At 42.7% G+C, this 20,683-nt stretch overlaps 1 protein-coding gene across 3 annotated transcripts in view; it reads right to left on the reverse strand.

The window, feature by feature from the left end:
• Positions 1-20,086, reverse strand: part of L3MBTL4 (L3MBTL histone methyl-lysine binding protein 4) — a 416,563-nt gene extending 396,477 nt beyond the window's left edge. The window contains exon 1 of one of the 3 annotated variants that reach the window (XM_087869962.1): positions 20,016-20,086. The gene's annotated coding sequence lies outside the window, so the exon portion shown is untranslated. Of the gene's footprint in view, positions 1-19,581; positions 19,849-20,015 lie in introns of those variants that run through there. The other 2 variants (XM_087869961.1, XM_045781801.2) reach the window with 2 other exon arrangements.
• Between the last annotated feature and the right edge of the window lie 597 nt (positions 20,087-20,683).

Raw genomic sequence — 20,683 nt, forward strand, 5'->3', positions numbered from 1 at the left:
GGGTTTACCTGTATGACTAATAAGAAGTGGGGGGATTTTTGTTGGGTGTTTTAGAACTAGATAATCCAGTCAGAAATGGAATTGAGGGTTTGGGTCCAGGACAGATTGGACATGCTCCTGGGTTCAGAGATAGCTTGGGTCCTCCTAACAGACCACTGAGCCCAGAGGTGTAACAGAGCAGTGAGGCCCAGGTGTCAGCTGTCCCTAACAGGGGAGAAGAGAGGAGGGGAGAAGGAAACAAGGGGGGAAGCAACCAGAAAAAACATTTAAAACAAAAGAGGTTTCCTCTAGGGAATGGGAGAGCTAGGGATAGGGAGAGTGGGGCATGAAGCTATTGTTTATTACATTTTTTAAATTCTTCCATGTGTCATATAGTGTATCATTTCACTAAAAAATAAAAATGTTAAAAATAAAATAAAACCCCTATAGAGCCTACCATATATCATATTTATTTTTGCTAAATCGAAGGACCAAATATAATCATACATTATATGCATTATATATGCTAACTTTTTAGATATGCAACCTACTTTTCTGTCTACTCTCTCATGATACTGGTGGGGCTAGAGAGGTACATGACTTGCCCTAAACTGGAAATTAGCAATTAGGCAAAAGTGAGCCCAGGTCACCTGACTGCTGTCCTTTGAGTACAGGCCCGGTGACTCTATTCTGTATCACCTACTTTTCGTTGGGAGCATTAAGAAGATACACTGGGAGCAGATAAAAACAAAAACAAAAACAAAACATCTTGAAAAAACAAAGTACAAGCACTCAATTACAACTTACTATTAATGCTAATGACAGACCCTAACATTTACTGAGGACCTACCCTGAGCAGACCCTGGTCTATGAGCTTCATGCGTGCTAGCCTATGTTACTCTCACAATTGTCTGCCCACCCAAGACTTCATCTCAGGTGGCAACATCCTCATGCCAGTTGCTTAAGCCAAAAAGCCTGGGGCCATGATGGATTGCTCTCACATCCACACCCACTCAGTCAGGAAATCCCCTTGGCTCTACCTTCACGATCCATCCAGAACACAGCCACTTCTCACCGTGTATATTGCGACCACCCTAGTGAGAGCTACACTGTCTCCCACCTCGTTTATAGGAGCCTCCCCCGCAGGTATCCCTCAGCGCTGTTCTCCACTCCACAGCCAGAGTGATGGTCCTAAAGTACACATCCATCCACGTCAATCCTCTGCCCAAGCCCTCTGAGGGCTCCCCATGTCAGCACAAACACCAAGTCCCCACAAGGTCTCACCTCTCCTCCCTCACCCCCAACCTCTCTTCTCCGACCTCATCACCTACTACTCCCCCATTCACAACACTCTCCAAACTGTCCCTCGGGCCTCTGGGCCATTCCTCTAGCTGCTCCCTCTCTCTGGAACTCTTGCCCACATATCACCCACTTTGCTGCAATCTCTCCTCATGGACGCCTGTATCTGACTAGCCAGCACTCCCAGTACTTCTTACCCTGCATTACTTGTTATTTTCCATTATATTTGTCAGCTTCTAAAATTCTAAATAATTTACCTATTTACTGTGCTCATCAGTTACTGACGGCCTTCCCCCCACGTGGATGTAAGCTCCACAAAGTATCTTGGCCTGTTTTGTGTACTGATGCACCCAAATGCCTACAACAGTGCCTGATACACACCAGCCCCCAATAATTACTTGTGGAATAAAGAAACTAGGTACCATACCCCATATTGAATGATTCTATTTGAAATAATGCCACTATATTTACCTAATCCATTAACTTTGTAAATCTAGTGAAAGAAAAAAAAACCAAAAGCATAAAGACAGAATGAGAGATCCCACCTTACCACTAGGAATAAACTAGCTTCAATTCTCCTATATTTCAACATTTTAAAAATTGTTTAATGCACACAGATGAGATGCAGGGAAAGATCATTTGCAAATGTAACCTCATGAAAATAACTTTTATACTCTCTTCAATACACGGAAGGATGTAGCTCATTCTTTATGAAACTGTTCTCAAGACTCTGACATACATGTAGATTCCTTTCCTTCCTATCTGTTGCATTACTTTATATAAAATATATATGAACTGCTACTTCGGTAATAAAAAATGATAATGCACGCACCAACAGTATATGACACTAGGTTAGTTGACCATCTGTCTTATTCCTATTCATCATATTCTGCTTTCCACACATTTCACCAAATATTTTTCTGGTTTCTTTTGGCAAAGATGACCAAAATACTTGTCCTACCCTTACTGACACAGAAGAGGGAAGAAGGAAATGTGTGTACAGTGAAGATGTACATAATGCAAAAAGGTCAACTCAGCCCAGAGTCAGGGAAATTTCTCTTTATTTTAACAAGTATAGTATTAATAAAGTAATGTGTCTGACACAAAACTTGTGACATGTGTGCCTAAATACCCAATTTACTGTTCTCAGTGCTAAAAATATGCACTGCAATATGTTTGGTGCATTAATTTCAATCATGGATCTCAAAAAATATCATGAGTAGTAGCAACACTCGAAAAGCGGAGGTAACTTTCACTTGGGGAGAAGTAAATCATAATTAAACACAGTAAAAGTCGAGACGTGACGGTCATTTGTGCTCCACAACAGCTAAATACATTACCATATCACATGGGTATTCCATATTCAGTTTTCCTTTTGATTATTTTTATAATTTAACCCCCAAGGATATTATCTTCAATAAAGAAGCAGAAAAGGAAATAGCATTATAAAATTACTTCTTTCCCAAAGTCTTATAATAAGTAGTGAGCAAGACCAAGACTTGAATCCAAGTTCTTCTAGTACTAAAACTGCCATATTCACAATACATATTAATCAATGTTTTTCCCCCCTCTGGGTTAAAAAAAAAAAAAAAACAACCCAATCCATATGAATTAAGAAACCAGAATGCAATTTTGATCTTATTACAGTAAATGAAGATGGCTCGCATTCTGAAACTGAATTTTTGGTATTTAAGTGTTTCGTAATGAGAAAGTATCTCCCAAATGAAGATTCAAACAGAGCCTCCCTTTCTAAGATTACACAATTCTTTTCATATCATCCACACAATTTGTCAACAATTGCTATGCAGCTACTCGCTATTACAAAGCCTCAGGGAGCCCATCCTGCAAACCGGTGAGGCCTGCCACAAGCCTCCAGAGGAATCCCTGACTGCGTGAGGCTGGACCCGGATGTCGGCACACGGAGTCTCACAGCAAGGTCCTGAGTGCAAGGTGTCACCTAGTAGCGGAATGGAGCAGCCGGTTCTGCAGCCTGGACACTGGGCACCTCATCTGCCACCATCCACTTGCCTTATTGGCCGCTCTCGTCCCACCCAGAAGAGGCCCCGCTGCTCTCTGCAAACAAGGTGCGGATTCCGTACCATGCTGCAGCCAACTAACAAGGAAGCATCCGGTTTTCAAGCACAAAACTACTCCTGCGACTGATGAAGGCCAGCAGTGGCCTTCCCTAAGAAAAGAATGCATTTCTCAGCATGTATTACTTACTCTTTTGGGGAATTAACACTATATATTTCCCCCATTTGAGGCACTATTAAACTGTTTATAACAACTGACAATGAGTCCCTGACGGTTACTGAACAATAGCTATCCACTACTACGTTCTAAATGGTTTATGTTTAGAGAGTCATTTCATCTTCCTACAACACTATTGTCATTCCCATTTTACAGCTGAGAAAGCTGAGGTACGGTAAATAAGTTCACAGGGCTATAAAAGGCTGAGCAAGGAGTCAGAGCTGGGGGGGGGCATTTTCAAACATTTGTTTACTCAATCAATGCATAAACATTTTAAGTGTAAAAATGGATGTTTAGCAATTCTGAGAAGCTGAACCAAAAATGCTGAATAAGCATGAGCAGCTAAGCCAATCAGACTGAGATGAAATTCAGATGAGCAGAGACAACAAAGAAGGGGAGGAGAGAAGCCATCAGGAGGCAGGACAGATGAGAGCCGGACAGAGGACGCCCATCATGCCCGGGCCTCATCAACAGGGAAGTCCAAAATAACGCATTCCACATCTCTCAACATGGCACAGCCAGACACTGGGAGACAAGCATTAAAAACAGCAGGTAAACCCAGTACTTTACTTCAAAAACTACTAAAACCGGCAACATCCTACATTATGCCAATAAAAACAAGCTGAGCAAACCAATGTTAACTCTTGCCCCTTTCTGTCCATGACTATGTGTAATTGTTTTTAAGTTGCCAGAACAAGTGGACATCCGTCTTTATTTCAAATATCACTCAAAGAGCCCAAACTGAAAAATCCATATAAAAAAATTGATATGGAACAATACCATAGTGTGACATCACAAAAATCATTTTTAAAATATTAAAACTTTTCACATCTGTAAAGTTTCATAACTCCCTTTCTTCTGCTATGTCAGTTTTGTAAAAACTGTCACCTGTCCTTGCCTGGAACAAAAAATGCAGTGTTCTGAGATGACTTTTCTCCTACATTTTTGTTGTTACTGTAACCTTCCTGATAGGATGTTATATATGTGGTAGCTGGTTTGATTTTTGTCTCTTTGTGAAAAATAAAAAATCAGCAACTCTCTTAAGCTAACATATAGTTTCACTGATATATAAACAGCCCCAAAGCTAGGAACCTCTGCTTCAGACCCCAGGTGTTAGGAGTTTGGAGGCCAGAAAAGGGAGAGATGGTTCTACAATAGAATGGAAATTACACACACATTTCACATCACCAGATTTCTGACTTTGAAACAAACAAACAAGCAAATAAAACATCAGGCCTGGCAAGAAAGAACTCAAACTCCCCAAGGGCACCAGTGCCCGGCGAGCCCACGACTCCCGCCTGTCTTAAACCCAGGGCCACCTCACCTCCTTAAGTGGCTCACGTGGCCCTTAAAGACTGCCCTGAGCAACCCTAGACAGCACCCCAAAGTTTGCTCAGCAGCCCTGAAAAACCCTTTGCTTTCTGACTACGGGTTGGAAGATACATTTCAATAACAGATGGGGGCTGGATCTTCACCTCAAACTGGTTTCTAATTTACTTTTCCTATTTGTTTTTAATCTGGCTAGATCTAAAGAAGGACACATGAAACCTCTTTATATTTTAATTACACTTAGTCAAATCTTTCAAAAGAAAAAGGAAACAGTGCCACCTAACTGTATAAGCGGCTTTGTTCTAAGGGGTTTTTTACTGCACATTAATCCTCAGCCATAACCATTTATTTCCAATTCATTTTTATCTCAACTGACTGAATATAATTCAGCAAAGAAAGCACAGCAGCTGCCATCTTCTCAAAAGCTAGCAGAACATCAAGTTCCGCTATACTTACATCTTAGGAAGTAACATATTCTAACTCTCTTAGGTCACAGAGCTAATGGGAAATTAACAGAGTAAATTTTATTCAACCTATCTTAAGACTTTTCATACAAATTTTCTTTATATGACACATTGAGATATTCAGGATACTAATCATTTTAGTTTCATCATAAAACCATTACTTCTATTACAGAAATTCTGAGTAGCTGATGCCCTGCAAAACAATGTTTTTATTCAGTTAAAAATTTTTAGGAACGCCTGGGTGGCTCAGTCGGTTAAGCATCTGCCTTTGGCTCAGGTCATGATCCCAGGGTCCTGGGATCGAGTCACGCAATGGGCTCCCTGCTCAGCAGGGAGTCTGCTTCTCCCTCTGTCCCTCTTCCCACTTTCTCTCTCTCTCTCTCTCTCTCTCTCTCTCAAATAAAATCTTTTAAATAAATGAACAAAATTTTTTAAATACAGACAAAGACAGGGATCTTAAATACTTTGCCTAGGAGTGTACTGCCACTAATAACTAGACCTTGAGAAATCACTATGTAGTAATATCAGCACACGTTTAAAAACAGTAATAAGTGAAATTCATATAGATATATTCTAAAAGTGTAAAAAGGTACAGAAATACAAAACAAACTTTTAAAAGACACCTTATGTCATGCTAAAAATAAATGTGGGGAGAAATTAACCTAAGATGTTCTGCCTCATGACCTTTCACATTCTTTCACATTGTCTACCAAAACTTAAACTATCATAAACCTTCCAAAACTCAGTGAATCTTAAACAATTTATTATGACAATTTTGTCTGCCTCCTATACATCTGGTCTAGCTGTAAATCCATATTAATTGACAAACCATTGGATGCATGCTGCCCGGGTGTTTCTACTCTTGGCCTCTAGATATAGAGTAAAACAAGAGGCAAAGAAAAAAAAAAAAAAAAAGGAAAGAAAGAAAGGCCAGAGATGATATCAAAGAAGCCTGACTATAAAACCTGTGGGTCTGATTTTTGTGAACTACTTGGGAAGCTCAACAAAAGCTCTGCACATACAGGCAATAATCAAGAAAATGGCTTAATGCTCACCCCCAAAATCAATACTCATCTCCTGAGAACAGACAGGTTCAGAGAGGTAATAGGCTTTGAACAGTATCCTCAGTGCAGACAGTGAAAGAGGCCAAACCCACAAAGCCACCCCCTCAGATTCCCACGCTGTCCTCGTCCTCGCTGTTGAGTGTCAGAAGCTAATACTTACAATGTGCCCCCATTTGCACTGTCAGACCAAGACACAATTTTAATTTGTAGATTACCAGATGAGTTAGCCTGCTCTCACCTCTAGTTTGTTATCATTAGAAAAAGACCTCATAAGATCACATGCACCACCCTTTCAATACAATCTTACACTATATCTGATTCTAATTATACAGTGGAGAGCAAACTGAATGTAGGTGGAATATGCCTTTATATGTCTCGTGGACAGGAGAGATCACCAAATCAACAATTACCCCCCATAAAAAAAGAAAAAAACCAGTAAGCCCAAAATCATCCAATGTGAGCATGAGTGTGGAGGTGTTTCAGTGTATATGAGTACATGGTACATATTAACTTTGGATCCTTACAAGCACTATTTATAGATATCACTGTATAATCATTTTATATATTATATTTCATTCTCAGAATTTTGACTAGATGTCAAACACCATTAAAATATTACTTCGTAGAGATTTAAGTCCCTGTTGTGGCTTCTTACATCATATTCAAACTGTGAGAAATATGCTGGACTCTAACCCCACCCCCTCCTCCCCCAAACCTCAAAACATACCCAGAGCAACGACTGCATGGGCAAGAAGGCAGCTTATAAAATGTAGATAAGGTACAAATGAGTAGAACAAACAGTTTGCATATAGGACTCTTAGAGCCTAACCACACACAGGTAAACCTCATATACTAAAACTAATTTCCTTTCTCAATTCCAAGAAGAAAGAAAGAAAGAAAGAAAGAAAGAAAGAAAGAAAGAAAAGAAAAGAAAAGAAAAGAAAAGAAAAGAAAAGAAAAGAAAAGAAAAGAAAAGAGAAAGAGAAAGAAAAAGAAAAAGAAAAAGAAAGAACTGCAAAAGCACTCACTTTTAAAAGGTGAGAATCTCTCCCTTGACATTCACATATATGCAAAACCTACTTATGTTTCTCTAAACATAGAGCATAATCATATATTCAGAAAGTATTTGTTGCAATGGTTTTAATATGTCCTGCCTTTCCAGGAACGCAACTCTGTGTAAATTGAGGAAAGGTTTTATTTTGTTTCAAGCAGAACTTTGGCAAATATTTTCGCCATTTCAGAAGATGATGCTCTTAAGCACAGTGTGGCTCAAAGACTCCCCTTCCCTGTACAATCCCCACGTCAGCATTTTTTTAAAGATTTATATGAAAGAGAGAGAGTGCAGCAGGGAGGGGCAGGGAAGAGGGAGAGAGAATCTCAAGCAGACTCCCCGCTGAGCGTAGAGCCCAACACAGGGCTCAATTTCAGGACCCAGAGATCACAACCTGAGCTGTAACCAAGAGCTGGAGGCTTAACTGACTGTGCCACGTGCCCCCTCACAACCGTCAGCATTTTTATTGGTGAATTTACATATAATACAAGCCATCCAAGTACTTCATTTTATTTTCTAGACTAATCATGTTCAAACATTTGGCATATCATTTAATTACAAATTACCTTCCATTTATTTCTCCCATTTTATTATGTAAGGACATTATATTGACTTTTTTGAAAGTATGTGCAGGTAAATTATTTACCTAATAATTTCATTTCAACATACTAAGAGGAATGTTACAAATATATGTTATCAAAGGGTTGGTAAATTTGAAACCCCTGACCCCAAAACATTCATAAACCTTGGTTCTTCCTCTATCAAGTTCAACAAACAAGGGAAAAAGGAATACTGGTGAAAGGTACAGCCTCAGCCATTCACTTAAGCTTTTATTTTATGCCTGGCCAGGAGTGGGAGTGAGTGCAAACTCTGGGAACAGAAAGAAATTAAAAAAAAAACTCAACTTGATTTTTCCCTCTTTAAAGATCTTGTCACTTTTGAGTCGCCTGGGTGGCTCAGTTGGTTGGCATCTAACTCTTGATTTCAGCTCAGGTCATGATCTCAGGGTCCTAAGAATGGGCCCCCAATTGGACTCCGTGCTCAGTAGGGAGTCTGTTTGGTATTCTCTCCCTCAGTACTTCCCTGCTGTGCATGCTGTCTCTCTCTCTCTCTCTCTCTCTCTCTCTCTCAAATAAATAAATAAACAGTTTAAAAATAAATAAATAAATAATCATTTCCTCACTGTTAGTCTCAGAAGAAAGACCCTCATTGCCTGTAAGAAAGTGTGATCTTAAGTAGGTATATAAAAGGGACCTGTGCCTCTGTTTAGTCATAAGAATATTCATTATGGAAACTTTGAAGTGGATTAGGTAAAAATCAGAATAATTTAAAGAAGGTGAGTGAATTAAATCATCTTTCAAAATAATTTATAAACTACTTTTTTTTTCATTTTTGGCTTTGGCTTTTTTAGTGACTTAGCCTGGGAAAAACGTGGAGAACTTTTGTAATGCTCATGCAGAAGTGTATATATTGGCCAATTTATTATCTTCGCTTGTGATATAACGTTCAATGAGAACATTCAAAGATGAGGAGATTTTTCAATTTCCAAAAACTGAACTCTTTCTTGTTTTGTGCCATATGCCAACAGTAGCCAAAAAAACAATACAGAAATAACACAACCCTGAAGACATCAGTCATCCCTACAAGGGGTTGATTAAAACCTTGGACTTTTTCTTCCTTCTGTTACACCTGGTCTCTGGAGGGAGTGCTATGTGATCTAGCTGACAATGACTAGAACTGGCAGGAAGGTAACTCAGCCCTGCCACTGTGTGACCTTCCACAGTCAGCTTCTATGCACCATCTGTGGAGTAGAACAATAATGCTTGTCAGCTATGGACCTGACAAAGATATTCTCACTCTAACTTTTAGAAGTGAGGTCACTCCCTTGTCAGCATAGGCACTGAGATTTTTCCTGCCTCTCTTGTAGAGCCTGAGGGCCCACTCATCAGCAGACACCGTCCCCTCTCAGTCTTATGCTGGGCATATCCTAGACTAAAAGGACAGAGCACCCAGTGCCAGGCATTGGCCTGGCATGCAGCAAGTACTCAGAAATGCAGTTAAATGAATAAATACATGAATAAATCAGTGCATCTTCTCTCATGTGATACAGAGAAGCCTCGGATTTGAATGGGTCTCTGCTTGTGAGTTTCCTGGGGGCAGGACCAGTATCTTAACATCTGAGTCCTTCTCGTGTCCCTTACATTCTGCAGCCTAGCACATCCTTGGCCAAAGCAGACACTGAATAAACATTTATGGAATGAATGAGGGGTCCTCTTACTTAGCAGATATTTCTATTACTGGCTTCATAATTCCCAACCGTGCAAGCACAGAAAGGATTAATTATTACTCCAGAATAAGATTTGCCAAGCTACTGAACACAACTTTACTGCAAAGCCTGGCTATGAAAACAAAAGTTTTGCTATAATAGCAAACAGCCTGAGCTCAGGAAGGCCAAGTCCAGTTTCCAACTCGGCCATTACTCAGGAGGATGAACCTGAGTAAATCGGGCCTTTCACTGGGCTTTCATGTTTGCCTCTCTGCAATAAGGGGCTTGGATTAGAAATTTAAGTGACAAGATTTTTTATCCTTGTTATTACCAGAAATTTATGCAGTGGGTAAAGAACATAAAGCCAGAAGAAGACAGAGCTCAAAACCTAGTGATTTTATACATTACGTAACCATGTGGTAAAATTTCAATTACTTTACAACCTGTTTTAGATTCTGAAGGACTACTAATAATTTATGTCTTTGCCCCAGTGTGATTAACAGAGGTGGCAGCTGTATTTGGCTAGTCGTGGCGAGACAGAATCAACAGGGACCGTCATAAGAACAAGTTTTTTACAAGAGAAAAATGAGTTTTGAATTGATAAGAAGTCCCTTCGAGTTAGATCATTTGTTTTTTAATTCACGTTCTCACATAGTGACTTTTGACCTTGGGCACGCTGCTTAATACAACTGGACCTCTGACTTGTCATCTACAAAACAGGCTGAACTGGATAAGTGGTTCTCAGCCGGGGGTGATTCTGCCCTCTCTGTCCTCTCCTCGGGGGACCTTTGGAAATGTCACAAGACATATCCGGTTGTCACAACTAAGTGGGAGGAGGTGCTACCGACACGTGGCAGGTAGAGGCCAGGGACGCTGCTGCTATGCACCCCGCGGTGCGCTGGACAGCCACCTCAGGACAGGAAAGGCATCTGCTCGTAGTAGGGACTGAGAAAAATCTGAATTAGACTACTTCCAAACCCCCTAAAATTAAAAAAAAAAAAATGCTGAATCTAAATTGTTAAATGTGGAACAGCAGAAACATCTTATGATAAAGCTACAGCTACTCTGAGCTGAAACTTCTAAAAACTTGAAAGACAACTTCTTTGGACACAAGCCTAATTTAAAACCATGCGTACTAGCCTTACACTCTGTGCACTGCACTGGTGATTACTGCGTAACTGTGCCCTCCACAGCTTCCTTTTCTTCACCATTTACCCCCAGCAATGGGAATCGTTTGTTGTGGCCACAGATGCCAGCCAGCTCTGCAAAGACTGCCAATGGTATTCTCCTTGTCCTCACAGCAGAAGAATACAGTGGCCCTAACGATTACTAATGACGGACTGCAGTAAAATGGCCGAGCATCTTCAACCACACAAAACACAAAGGTGGCAGCCTGAAGTGAGGACACGTCTGGACTGCACGCAGGGTCTCCACAGCCAACTGACAGCTGCTAATTTACATGGGGTGCAGAATCCAGCAATGTAACTTACCTATTATCTTTCTAAAAAGTACCAAATATCTGTCACCTTCAATTAACAAAACAAATGAAATACACTCGTGGTCCTATGCAGAAGTCCATCAACTTGAAAATCACCTATAAGCTTTGGATTTTTCCAAGTGAACTGAGCAAAAAGATGTTCTCCTGTGCTGGTCAAGGCTTCTCAAACTCTTGGTCTATTAGCCCTAACAATTCTTATTCTAAGCCCAACTTGATGTGTTTGGCTGCCGGAGAAACAGCCACATATCTTCTTGAAATAAAATCACAGCAAGCTCACAGTTTTAGAAGAGAAAGGAGAAAAAAATCTTTGTTCTAACCATCCTCAGAAATTGAGTGCATAAAATATAGATTTGGAAGTGCTATCCCGGCATCTGTAATAATTCACCTTGATGATGTCTAGCACCAGGGCTAAAGGGTATAATGATAGGGAATTAAAGAATATTCTTTGCCATAAAGCAAAAAGAGAAGAACTTTTACATTCCCTTTGATATGTGACCATAATAATAATAATAAAATAGTGGCTGAAAGGTCAGTGCTTACATTTTCAATCAAACTCTAAGTCTTAGCTAGTTACTCAAACAGAATCCCAAAATGCTAACGATTTTGTGGAACTTCTTTCGTGAATGAGCCTGTCATTAATTGACTCAAAATCATTCAACTTTTATTTACTGGTCTCTGACATGTGTTAGGAAATTGCTAGGTTTTAGAAAGACGTGGTGAACTGAATCCAAAAAGTTCCCTGGGAAACACAGAAAAGTAAGGCTCCACCCTTCAGAATGAAAGAGCAGACAATAGTACATTGTGGAGGAAAGCACAGGGAGGATGGGGATGATCCACTTTCAGGGAGAACTGGATACTTCTTGGAGCAGGAAAATTCACAGCCACAAGAAAGGCAGGTACAAATGGGTAAAAGTGCGTAAGAGAGAGCAGACCTGCCCCCTTCCAATCACAGAAAGTAGTGTCAGTAGGTTACACAAACAGACAATTGGTGGAAAAGATATACTTTAACAATGGAGATGTATGAAAAAATTACACAGAAACATGACTGAAACTTTAAAAAGTCTACCCAAATTTGGAGAATTCTAGCCCCCTGTACAAGTGCGTGCCTTACTGAGTCAGGGCCTGGCCCAGGGCCCATTCCTCGTGCCCAGATTTCATCAAGGCAGACTTAAATGGGCAGGAATCAGGGCACCAAAAAGCTGGCAGAGTTTCTGATATTCTCCTTCTTGGTAAATAAGAAAAGCATTCATGATAAGTAAGAAAGACAAGATGATTAAATGGGAAGTACATCAGCTAATCACAGAGCTGACCCCACAAGTCAGAGGTTGTAAAAAGGCAGCCCACAACTGCATCTGGTCTGCAAATACATCGTCTATCTTAGAAGTGTCCTAAAAGGTGTGAGCCAGTATTTTTAAATAGGAAGGTTTCACATTTTTAAAAATGCAGATTTCCAATCTGAGGTTTTTTTCTGTTGTTGTTGTTGGTTTGTTTTTGTTTTTTTTAAATAATAGTTACCCCTTCAAGACCATATAAGACTTCTCCCTAGTGTTTCCACAGCACAGAGGGGATTTTTCTCACTTCCCACTGTCCCTGTACTTAAAGAACTTCCTAGAGTAGACAAGTACCTATGCCCAGTTTTCAAAGCTGAGAAAACAGAAGTGAAATCAAGAGCGCTTTGTGAATTTTCTTCTATCTGTCTGTGTCATTCAGTTCCCTTACCTGCTAGCCCCTTTCCATGTTCAAATTGGTGACCCCAGATTTAGGTCTTAACTCCATTTCCCAAAGAGAGCCAAGTCAGTATACACGAGACCTAACACAACCTGCATCAGGCTGTCTTCCTAAAAACAGCCTATACCCAGTAGGTCTTTCACTAGAAAAATGGTCACAGCAAAGCTCCCAGGTCTGCTTCTCACCAGTCTTCCCCGTCTCCTGAAGTTCACCCAGTTTCTTGTGCATGGCGAGATCTAGAAAATCAAAGGTAAGAGCAGAATATACACTCCTCTGTGAACTGAGCCTTGAACTGGCATCAGTGTTAACCCGGATCCATTTATACAGGCCTAGAATCATGTCTATCATCTGCTCCGCAGCTTTTCTTTAGAAAAAAATCACAACAATAGTAATAATGACCAAAAGCAATTTTTAAAATGTCACTCAAAAATTTCTCATCTTTAAGTCTGATGTACTCACAAGAGAAGGAACCATAAAGGTAAGCAATGGCTTGTAGTTGCAAGACCAGACAACATTCAGGGCCTTGGAGAGTCTCCCAGTGACAGGACCAGTATTGGGACCCCATGGTAGAAGGAAATTGAGTAATAAATGGTCCATGTGGTGCATCCAGTAATTTTAGACCTCCTTGGTCAGGAGTGAAAATGTTACCAGGAAAGCTGCTTGCCGGCAGGCTCTGAGACTACACCTATTTGGATGCGTGTGCCTATTTGCAGACAGACTGGCTATTCAAATTCAGGAGGTCCATTAGGTCTGCTGTGAGCGAAGCAGAATACAAAAAGCCTACAGCCACAGAGGGAAAAGAAAGCCCACATTTGCTAAACTCCAAAACCATGTGTCCAGCACAGTGCTGAATAAATAACACATATCACAGTGACATCCAGTTATCTCCCTAAAAATACTTTACATCCAGTAGGTCTTTCACTGGAAAAATGGTCAAAGCAAAGTTGCCAAGTCTGCTTCTTACCAGTCTTCCCCATCTGTTAAAATTCACCCAGTTTCTCATGCTAAAGATCAGAAGAATAATCTTGGATTACTTTTCCTTACCCTTTAATCTATCAGCAATTTTATAAATTCTTCCATCAAAATATTCCTGAAGTCCTTCCATTTCTACCCATCTCTGCCCCTACCTGCCTGGCCCAAGCACCAGGACACCTGCAATGGTATCCTAATTGCTCTCGCCACGTGCACAATATTCTGTAGATGGCAGCCAGAGTGGGCCTCACTGGATATAAAGCAGATCATGCCACGCTCTGCTCAGACTCTGCAAAGCCTTCCCATGGCAAGAAAAATAGAACGCATGATTCTCAGCATGGCCTCCATGGGCAGGAGGGGGCCTCGACATGCTCTGGCCTCAACAACCCCACTAGCTGCTCTCCCACCCAGTCGGCACCTCTCCCTTGCTCTCCCATCCTCCAGAGCATGAGTTCTTTCCCCCTCGGGGGGCTTCACAAATGTGCTTTCCTCTGCCTGATATTTCTTTTTGCCCCACTTCCCCCTGGCTAGTGGCTACTCATCCTTAGAGAGAAATTTGTGACCCACAAACCCATATTAGGCACTCCTGTTGGAATTTCTCACACTACACTTGAAAGTTTGTCCTTATACACTTCTTTAGGAGGTTACTTAACATCTGTCCCTCACTTGACGATACAGTCCAAGAAGACAGGTGTTATGTCTGTATCAGCCATCCCCATACACATAGCATGCAACTGACACAAAGTGGATACTAGCAAAAATGCCTTGCCCCCATTTGAGTTCTTTAGTTCATCCCTCCCTCAAAAGGACAGCGAATAGGGCAACAACGATTTAATCTAAAAAGCTATCATAATCCTAAAAGCTATCATAATAGCTTACACACCAAAGCACAGTGTATGAAAGTATTATACCGTCCATCTGTCCTTCTAGTTAAATGTTGTTCTCTCTAGCCAGTCACGGCAACAAAGAAAGATGCATGCACTTCTGCTCCATTGCCTACATCCCACACCTGATACTTTCCAAACAATTTATCAATCAATTATTAATTGTGGCAGCGACCACACTTTCATCATTTAAGACCCATCTTCAGAAAGGATGTATAAGCATTCTCTACAATGGCTAGCTTCATTAAGAGAACGCTTCACACATGAGCTGAAATCAATACAAAATGACGAAAAGTTCAGCAAGTGATGCTGACTAGGGGCCCTACTGCAGTGACATCTTCCCCAAAAAGCACACACAGACCAGGGGAGCAGAGCAGGGGCAACTGACGGGATCAGGGTAAATGTTTCATTTTTTCCATCGCTACTGTGGAAAACTTTTTTTGTATTTGCAAAATAAAACAGGGATAAATTCTTCTAAGGCACTATTCTAAAAGGAAAAGGGAGTGCAAATGTTTAAACTAAAGATAGTATTACATGTGTGAATGAACTGTAGAGTTCCATTTCTCCCGAGTATGTTCTAATTCATTGTTTTTCCTTTTATTTTGCTGAAATACAAGATAGTATCTATACTACTTGCTGTAAGAGTATGTGAACAGTCCATTGGTTTTTTTAATGAATCTAAATAGTTTTCACTTGGAGGTATGTTCCTATAATAAACTATGTTCAAAATATGTTTACCAGTACTACAAGGTAGAAATGCTTTGTAAACTACAAAACACTATTCAAAATAAAGGGGGACATCTACATTCTTAAAACAGAGAGCAAACACTACCAATGGCTCACACTGAATGAAGCCTTACCACTGAGATCACCTCTTGCCAGCCAAGTTCAACCATACCTTTTCAGTTCGGTTTTTCATCAGAAACAGATGAGACTTAACACGGAGTTTCCTGTAGAACCTCCTCCATTGGCTTCCCTGTTCCTGTGATGCCTGGTTTTCCTCCTCCCTCTGACCATCATCTCTCACTGACACCATCACTGGGTGTAGCCCACAGTCACTGGACCTGCTCTCCCCACACTGTGATAATTTATTCACCCTGTCTCATGCTTTTAACTGTCATCCCCATTCCAGCAGAATTATTTCCTAGCTGGCTTTCTCCTGGCCTAACATCAGAGTTCCTCTCTCCAAACTCACCACTTCAGTATCTCTTTCAATTCAGTATTTTAAAAACTGAACTTAGGGGCGCCTGGGTGGCTTGGTTGGTTAAGCGTCTGCCTTCGGCTTGGGTGATGATCTTGGGGTACTGGGATCGAGTCCCGTGTCGGACTCTCTGCTCAGCAGGGAGTCTGCTTCTCCCTCTCACTCTCCCCCTGTGCTCTCTCCCTAAATAAATAAAATCTTTAAAAAATTAAATTAAATTTAATTTAAAAAAAAAACTGAACTTATCTGCTGCTCCACCCTGATCCCAAACCACCTACCCGGCTCTCTTGCTGATTTCCCCATTTCAACAGCAGCACTCTTTCCAAATTAAAAGTGTTGATAGGAACAATGAACACTTATCTCATTGTGATTTTCAAACTCTTCTTCAGCTCTAGAGAAGGGGAACCAAAGACACATGTGAAGGAATGGGGTGGGGGCAGAGAGGCTGGCTGCTTCCTTGGTCTGACTGGGTGGCCTGGTGCTTCCCATACAGCCTTCTCCCCGTGGCTTCAGGTCTCCCTCTTCTTCACAGTAAGAGCTCCAGAGCTTTCCATCTGCAAATCTTCCTTCATCATCAGAATGATGTTCCTGACTGCTGCTTTCATCACCCCATGCCTCAGCAGCTGCCTGCTCACACTGAATCCCTATTCAGCCCTACAAATATCTGTTGACTATGCACTTAACCACTTGTCAAGGACCATGCTGGGCCCTGAAGGGTTATTATCACTTAAGTTAAAAGGCTAGAACTACAGTGCAAAAATATTCTGAATAAAAAGAGAACTAAGGACCTGTTCATATCCTTACAGAAAATGTGTTACTTAAAAACAGAAGCTAAATTGTGAAAGACATATAAAATTGTTTTTGATGACTATCATTGATAGTTAATAATACTGTATTGTATATCTGAAAGTTGCTAAGACAACAGATCTTAAAAGTTCTCATCACCAAAAAAAGTTGTAACTGTGGTGATGGATGTTAACTAAAATTACTGTGATAATCATTTCACAATCTATACATATATCAAATCATCATGCCATACACCTGAAACTAATATATCAATTATATCTCAATTTTTAAAAATAAATAAACAGAAAATGGCAAAATCTAAAGCCCGGGCCATCAGAAAAAAAAAAAAAAAAACAACTGTTTTTACATCTGCACTTACAGGTGAACCAGGAAAAGTATAAGTCAAAGAACGGAAGTCTAGTGTGAAAATCGGGGACTCCTTCGCAGAGGAAGAATTACACTGGATCATAAAGAATAAAAGGTTCCTAGTTTGGGCCGGTAGGGGCTGGTGGGAAGAGCACACACAACCACATTTCCCAGTGTGGACACTGCCAATAATTTCTCTTAGTCCTAAACAAATCATAATCATTCCTTTGAGGCATGAAACTCCCTTCTCCTTCCTAGGCCGCCAATCTCTTCAGCTTTCGCCTTGTCAATCTGTGGAAGAACCACTCCTGAAGACTCAGCCCAAAGCCCAACTCTCTCTGTGTTCTTTTCTGGTCACTCCAGACCCCAAGACCCTCTTCTTGCCAGATCCCCTGACCACTATCTGTTTTAGACCAACAGCATGTTAGTTTAGACTGTTTTAGTCTCAAATCCTATTTATTAGTTTCTGCATATCATTTTGTTCACAAACATTTGGTTTGCAAGTTTGATCTTCCAACACATTAAAAGCTCAAGCTTTTAGTGGTATGTCATACAAATGTATGAACATACATAGTAAATTACATAGTAAATGGTTTATTGTGCAAATGACAATTGAAATTTTTTAAGGAAAGTTAAGATGAATTAGAAATGCAATTTAAGATACAAATCACACAGTATTGCAATGAAACATTCTTACGATGAACTTGAAAACACACTTCTCCTTAAGGTAATAAGTTAAGACAGTTCCTTAGTTTTTCTTAATTCTGTCTTCACCAGATCACCCTCCCACCAAGATCCTTTCTCAGAAAACAGATTGAGACCTCATCATAGAGGTAGACCAATATTGTCCCAAAAAGCGCTGGATAAAGAATTCCAAAGTCAAGGGCTACCTCCAATACAAACTCACCAATGCACCTCACAATCTGAGAGCATAGCAGTTTTAAGCTCATCTTTCCTACTTAACAGTTACACCCCATGTGGGTATAATAGAATCCAACCTACTTGGATGCTCCTGAAATCTCTCCTCTCTCAAAACCCTTTCTCCCGAGTCTAGGGTACCATGAGAAGAAACCGAAGTTGGCATGTTTAACCTCTTGCGAGGAGCTAAATGCATTCAAAGTCTAGTATCACGCATCAAGAACAAACTCCATCTGTTTGCCACTTTAACCTTTTCTGAGTTAAGGGGACTAGAAAACACCAGGAGATCCCACTACACTTATTTAAGAAAAGGACTGAAACTGGAGGCTGTCCTGAGCAACTGCTAGAACAGCTCCGACAGTGGGGTCCAGGAGACAATGCCACTTTGGTCATGGTGACCAAATAACCCTTAAGCGTGAGTGGTGGGCCATGGAAACACCCCAACAGGAAGGTAGTAGTGACCAGACTGACCCCATGGTGCTATCACACGCAGGAGTCTCAACAATAACAATGTCCAGACCTTCCTTTTAGTTTCCCCCTCCAGGCATGGACAGATTAAGACTCTCCCTCTAAGTGGATAAAGGCATATACAAAATAAGGTACATCCTGTGGACTTTAATCAATGACTACAGGATATAAAAGGCAGGGCACAAACCCCCTGGAATTCTCCCACCTGGGGAAAAGGCTTGTTACACCAATCCCGCAGGTAACTGCGGCGCGGGCCCAGGTGTACGCGGGTCCGCTAGCCTCCCCCTGGCCCACCTCCGCGGAGAGGGAGAGGGAGACTCGGCCAGCGCGCCCCGGCGCAGTTCCGGGCTTGGGGAGGGGGGGCGGGGGCAGAGCTGGTTAAACCGCCACATATTGGCTAGACGTCCCCCAGCGCGCACTTCCTCCGCTCCAGCCCGAGGCTGGGCAGAACTTAGGGAGCAGGACCGGGGACGAAAAGGGGGTGGAGTGAGGAAGCGCCCGCGGGGGTCTCGGCCGCAGCCAAGTCCGGGCACACACGACAGTTGTCAGCGGAGAACGGGGAGACCGAGGACGCCCGACCGGAGAGAAAACAAAAGCCAAACGCCCACCGCCGGGCGCCCGGTGGCCTGAGGCAGGCTTGGGACCGCCTGGAGTCCCCCACCCACCCCACCCCCGGCCCCTCGTCCCTGGGCCCTGGGCTGAGCGGGCGCCTGTCAGCCCAGGTAACCGCGCCGACACCCCCGGCCCCGGTGGCCCGGGCGGCCGGGAGCGGGACGGTGCGGCCACGCCACGCCCGTCCGAAGTGGGCGACAAGTGGGGCAGCGCCTTGCGCGGGGAGCCCGGCGCGCGCCCGGCGGCGAAAGAGAAAGAGAAAGAACCAGCACCAGGCGGAGGCGACTCCTAACCGCCACCGCCCCCTGGCCCAGCCCGGCCTCGCCGCGGGCGACGCGCACGCCCCTCGGTCGGGCGCGGGGCCCGGGGCCATCCCTGGCGGTCGCGGCCGTGGGCGCTCACGCGGTGCCCCGACCACACGGCTCGGGCGGCGGCGTCCTCCTTACCCCGAGCAGAGCCGGGCCGCCCGCAACGCCGACTCGGCGACAGGCCGGCGGGGCGCGAGCCGGAGCGGCGAGGCTCGGCCGGCCCAGGCTGCGGCGCCGCTGGCCCCGCGGTGCCCGGCGGGAGGGGCGCGAGGGTGCACGCGCGGGGTGGGGGCGCGGGAGCCTCCCCTGTCGGCCCCGCGCGCATGCTCCCGCCGCACCTGCCTCGCTCCGGGTTCCGCTCCCCCGGGAGCGCAGTGGACGCGGGGCGGCCGCTCGGGCTTTCACGTGGGAGGGAGGTGGCTGCGGCTTTCTCTTCGAGTACGTCTTTCCCCTTTTTGCTCCCCGGGAAGGAGTCCCCCAAATCTTGGCTACTTCCTGCCTGGCCCCTCCCCACCCGCGCAGTGGTGTCCCGGGGCGCTCATCCCTGCCTCATCCCAGCTCTGAGGGTTCACCTTCCAACTGTTCTCTCTCGCCTCTGGAATCCTCTCCGTCCTTCTGCTCCTTCCGATTTTGCAACCTCGTCTCTGATGCCCCTTTCCCGCTCTCGACTTTGCTACACACCCGACCGCGGATACCATTTCAAAATAAAAGAATACTCTTTTCAAGTGGCAAGAACAAATGTTCACTGATCCTGTTCTAGCTGCTTGAGACTGAGTAGGAAACAGGAGCAAAAGAAGTCCCTGCCCTCATGGAACTTCCAGTCTTACTGGTTAGCGTTAGGCTTTCACAAAGCGTTGTTGCGGGTTTGGAGGGAAAGTTATTAAATCATTTGCTTTGGCTTTTATTTAAAAGTAGCTGGCAATCGAAGACCATATTTTCTGACTTTTAAATGTAATTTTCTTTCATGGAGGTGTCTTGTGTAAAAATTCTAGTGTGCAAATAATAGCTGTTAGTACAAAGTAAGTATTAGTTTGTTGAGTCCAGCAAGACAGGCAGTAATTTAACATGATTAACAATAATAATTTCCAAAATGATTTTTTGGTTTGTTGTTGACTACCATAAATGGACAACTTAAAACTGTTTTGTTTTTCAGGTGAGACTGGTCCTTTGGTTACAAGCATAATTTAGTGTTGGTAATGAAGAGAGAAATATAAAACCCTTTGCTAATGCAATTTTTGAT

Source organism: Ursus americanus, chromosome 19 (assembly GCF_024610735.1).
Source record: "Ursus americanus isolate L20-20 chromosome 19, mUrsAme1.1.p, whole genome shotgun sequence".
In the NCBI taxonomy this organism is placed as follows: Eukaryota; Metazoa; Chordata; class Mammalia; order Carnivora; family Ursidae; genus Ursus; species Ursus americanus.